The sequence below is a fragment of the Mastomys coucha genome, chromosome X (assembly GCF_008632895.1).
Source record: "Mastomys coucha isolate ucsf_1 chromosome X, UCSF_Mcou_1, whole genome shotgun sequence".
Lineage (NCBI taxonomy): Eukaryota > Metazoa > Chordata > Mammalia > Rodentia > Muridae > Mastomys > Mastomys coucha.
Genome location: NC_045030.1, coordinates 56,966,846 through 56,972,165, shown reverse-complemented (window position 1 = coordinate 56,972,165; position 5,320 = coordinate 56,966,846). Strand labels below are relative to the sequence as shown.

Here is a 5,320-nt window from a genome sequence, read left to right as displayed (position 1 = left end):
CTCAGAAATCCATCTGCCTCTGCCTCCCAAGTGCTGGGATTAAAGGCGTGCGCCACCACTGCCCAGCTGAGATTGCTTTTCAGCTTTAAAAAAAAACCCCCAGGGAAGTTTTTAAATGTTATTTTCTGCAAGCTAGTACTAAAAGATTTCAACAAAAGCAAATTATAAGTAAAACAGTGCGATGTGATTCACTGTTAACTGGAAGTGGGTTGAAGGGTACAACATGAAATGTTTGGATTTTAAAATGTACTGAGAGCTACATGGAGGAGTACATATAATCCTGGTGCCCAGGGGGATCTTGAGTTTGAGGTCAGCCTCGACTACATGGGAATACCCTGTGCCAAAAGTATAAAAGTGAGTAAAATAAAAATTGTATAAACATAATGTATAAAAACATGTAGCAGGCCAAGCATGAAGACATGTGCTTATAATCCCAGTGTTCTGAAGACAGGAAGGCATAGGAGGAATACTAGGAACTCATGGCTAGCCTGAGCTCCAGAGATACACGTCATTCTGGAAAATAAAGCAATGCCCTATCTACATTTTTTAAAAAGATTTATTTATTATACATAAGTACACTATTGCTGTCTTCAGACACATCAAAAGAGGGCATCCGATCTCATTACAGATGGTTGTGAGCCACCATGTGGTTGCTGGGATTTGAACTCAGGACCTTTGGAAGAGCAGTCAGCGCTCTTAACCACTGAGCCATCTCTCCAGCCCACCCCCCCATCTACATTTTATATATTAAAAACAATCTTACTTTTTTAATGTGAAGGGGGCTGACCTCAAGTGCTGAGGCACATGTGTAGAGGTCAGGAAACAACTTGTAGAAATAGCTTCTCTCCTTTCATCATGCAAGTGCCAAGGATGGGACTCGTGTCATCAGGCTTGGCAGCAAGGGCCTGTTCTAGTCAGCCATCTCACTGTCAGTCAGCCTGTTACATAGGGAGTTCAAGCCTGGGTTACATGAGAACCTGCACCCAGCCCCAAACAACAAAAACCACATAGCCATAACAAATTTTAAAAAGAAAAAAAAAACTTACATTTTCATATACTTAACAAGTTGGCTGTGTTGCCTGCATATAAAAAAATGGTTTTATATTTTGCAAATATTTTCATGTAACAGAAATAAACTGTAAATTTAAGAGAAGTACATAAAATATTCTTTCATAAAATACTAGCCCAGGCTACTAAAGACAAACTTTAGAAGACAGCTGAATATTGGTAGATTTATCTTAATTAGTTCTATCAGTAATGAATGGCAAAGGCTTTGTTACACACATTTGAGCCTGTGCCTTCTGGCTTCAGAAAATTGTGGTTTTTGTTATTGTTTGTAATAATAAAAAAAAAAAAACTGAAAATGATCTGAAAGGCCACCAGTTGGGAGTTGATTAGATTCTGGCTGCTTATGGGATAGGATGCTATGCAGGTGTTTGCAGGGATCTGTTAGAGGAAGCCTGCATACTGAGAGAGATGGCTCAGTGGTCAACAGCACTTCCTGCTGTTACAGAATACCCCAGCTGGATGCCCAGCACCCACATGGTAGCCCAGGTCTGACTGTAGCTCCAGTTCCAGGGGATCTGACACCTTCTTCCCTGGCCTCCATGGGCACCAGGCACACATGTGTTGCACAGACATACACACAGGCAAAATGCTCATATACATAAAAATAATTAAATCTTTTTAAAAGTTTTAAGTACATTGGTAAATGGGAGAAGCAGTTATATAACATGCTATTAGCCGGGCGGTGGTGGCACACGCCTTTGATCCCAGCACTTGGGAGGAGGAGGCAGAGGCAGGCGGATTTCTGAGTTCGAGGCCAGCCTGATCTACAGAGTGAGTTCCAGGACAACCAGAGCTACACAGAGAAACCCTGTCTCGGAGAAAACAACAACAAAAAACCATGCTATTTATGTGAAACTTACCTACTCTTTTATCTTTGTATGTTTAAGATATTGTGTGTGTGTGTGTGTGTGCACATGTGTCTGTGTGTGTGTGTGTGTGTGTGTGTATGTGTGTGTTTCTTATATGACACACCAGTGTAGAGATCAGTCTCGGGTCATTCTGACTCGTTTGAGGCAATATATCTTGGTCACATTTCTGTTCATCAGGTCTCCCTTGGTGTTGGAATTACAGACAAGTTCCATGTAGGTTCTGAGGATTCAAAGTCGAAGCAGTCACCCTTGATACAACAAGCACTTTATCCAGGAAGCCATCTTTCCAGCCCCTAGTTTACAGGATTATGTGGCCATATATGAGATCTGAAAGTTGTTAATAGTGCTCTCTGTAGGAAGAGATGAGGGAGGATGTTTGTTTTCTAGGATTTTATTTTTACTGTTTTATTTTCTTCCAGGCAAGGTTTGACTCTCTAGACCCAAGTTACTCCTGATTTCCTGTCCCCTCCATCTCCCCAGTGCAATTTGAGCTGTGGGCTGCTGCACCCAGCTTGGAATTGCAAGGCTAGCCTCAAACTCACTGAGTCTTGCTATGTAACCCAAACTTCCTGCGACTCACTGTGTAGCCCTCAGCCTGGCCTTGAATTTGAAGTAATCTTCCAGCCTCTGTCTCCCAATTGCTTGGATTACGGGTGTGTGCCACCACACCCAGCTCTTTGAAATGATCTTCAGTTTGCAGTCCTTGCTGTAGTTGTCATTTTCCTTAAAATCGGGTTTGCAACACATATAAATAATGGGTTTTTTTCAGTTATTTATGCTATTATTTCATCCCATGCAATGATTACTAGGAAATTTGACTGTTTTACCTATTTGGCTTTGGTTAAGTTCAATTAAATTTCACAGTAGCTAAGGTATTAATAATTTAGAAAAGTTTCACTTAATAACAGAACGAACAGCATTATTTCATTAATAAAACACAAATTGTGTAGCTCTTGGCTATTCCTTTTAATGAAAGGAAGATTAGTGGGGAAAGCTACATAGTAGAAAAATGTGGTTACTGGGTGATTAGCAAAGGAGAGAGAGAGAGAGAGAGAGAGAGAGAGAGAGAGAGAGAGCATGAATATCTATTATATACTATCATGTAAAATACATATATTAGGAGTATTTAGAGTGGCTTGCTATGGTCCTAGCAACAATAGTTGTTTCCAGACAGAAAAACCAAGGATCTGGTAGTTCTTCAGTCCATGAAACTGGATGTCTTAGTATCACAATCTGATGCTGGAGTCCTAGGGACATTCTAAGGCTGCCAGTTACGGTCTACATTGGAATCCTGAACAAGTAGATTATAATAGCAGCAAAGGAATGGATCAGGATACATGAGCTTGCCAATAAGAGTGAGGGCAAACAGATGGAAATGACAGGCTTCCATCCTCCATGTCCTTTTATGTGGGCTGCCACCAGAGGGTCTGGCCCAGGTTTAGGGTGGATCGTCTGACCTTGGTGCTCAGGAATTTGGATGGGCCTCCGACCTCAAATGACCCAGCGAAGAAAGTTAACTCACAGTGTGCCTGACTGCTTAAGTTTTAGTTACTTCCAGGTGTAATCCAGTTGACAACCATGATTAGCCATCACCCTGGGTTTTTTTTAATAGATGGATATATACTATAGATACACATCCACAGATTTACTTTGTGTGTATGTTTAGTATCAATAATTTTTCATGGGTGCTGGGCTCAAGTCCTCTTGCTTTTTATGCAGCAAGCACCTTCCCCTGTGAATCACCTTTCTAACCCCATATTTATTTTTGAGACAGGGCCTCACTGAGTTGTCCAAGCTGGCCTCGTAGTTTCAACATTTGAAGTAGATGGAAATCACACACTTGGGCCACCATTTCCTCTGGAACAGATGGAATTACACACGCAGGCCACCATGCTTTGTTGTTTTTCTTTTTTCTTTTTTTTTGGTTTTTTCGAGACAGGGTTTCTCTGTGTAGCTCTGGCTGTCCTGGAACTCACTCTGTAGACCAGGCTGGCCTCGAACTCAGAAATCCACCTGCCTCCTCCTCCCAAGTGCTGGGATTAAAGGCATGCACCACCAACGCCTGGCGTTGTTTTTCATTTTTTATTGTAAGCATATTCAACATGACATAGTCTGCTATCTAGTACAGGCTGGTCTTGAACTTGTGATCCTCTGACCTCAGCCTTTGGAGTTCTGGGATGATAGAACTGCTGCATCAGGTTCTCAATTAATTATTGGAGTTTGTTGTTGTTTGAGACAGGGCTGTACTAGGTAGGCTGGGCTGTTGTGGAACTTGCCATGTAGATCATTGTGGCCTCAAACTCCCAGAGTTCCACCTGTCTATGCTTCCCAAGCGCTAGAATTAAAGATGTGTACCACCACGGACACTTAATATAGGTCCCATGTGGTAGAATGTGTCTTTAGACATAGCCGTAAAAATCTTGTATGACTGAGACTTGTGTGAATGGAACTGCAACTCCCTTTACATTTTTCTTCCAGGTCCTGGAAGCCACAATTCTGAGTCTATGAATTTCACTGTTTTCAATCCTCAGTCTGACCCAATTATCCCACTATACATTGCACATGTTATCTGTGGAGAAAGCATTGATTACACAGTCTACCTCAGGGTGTTGTTGTTTTTCTCTTGTGATTGCTGTTCTGATTGGGTCTATGGCTCACTGCTGAAGCCTAGTATCCCAAGGAACATGCCATATGTCAGTAAAGCCTGAAAACGAAAGTCACAATTTGGGGCGAGGTTTCTGTAATGCCTGTTGCATTTCATATCAGTGTACACTTAAGCCATCTTAAGCCAGGACTTGCTGGGATATCCAAGTAATCCACTGGTATAGAGGAATAAGGTGTTGAATATCCATTCATTTCTAGCACATTCTTTTAGAACTATCTGTACACTTCCTATTTTGTGTATGTACTAGTCCAGTAGCCATGCATACAATCAAAAACCATGCTGGGTATGGTGGCACATGCACCGGGGAGGCAGAGGCAGGTGGATCTCTGAGTTTAGGGCCAGCCTAGTCTACAAAGAAAGTTCCAGGACAGCCAGAACTATATGTAGAGACCAAACAAACAAACAAATGAAATCCTTCAGGTATTTCTGATACATACTTGTAAAACATCTACTGTAGACTACAGAGTAGAGTGGGAAGTTTGTAATACTGTCCTTTCACTACCTCCCATAGCCATTTAAACAAGCTAGTGGAAGATGACTAAGGGTTACATGATGGATTCCCATATTCCTACAAGATGTACGTCTTCATAGAATTAGAATGGTGGTGAAGATGGAGCCAATACAGACATGCAAAACACTGATGCATGGTGGTCACTATTTGTAACAGACCCTTTCTCTTACTCATTGGTTTTACAAGAAAACTCAGAGATTTTTATCT

General features: G+C 41.6%; 1 protein-coding gene across 1 annotated transcript in view; it reads left to right on the top strand.

Annotated features, from left to right (window-relative positions):
- Mospd1 (motile sperm domain containing 1) overlaps positions 1-5,320 on the top strand; it is a 27,688-nt gene that overhangs the window by 18,739 nt on the left and 3,629 nt on the right. The window lies entirely within an intron of this gene.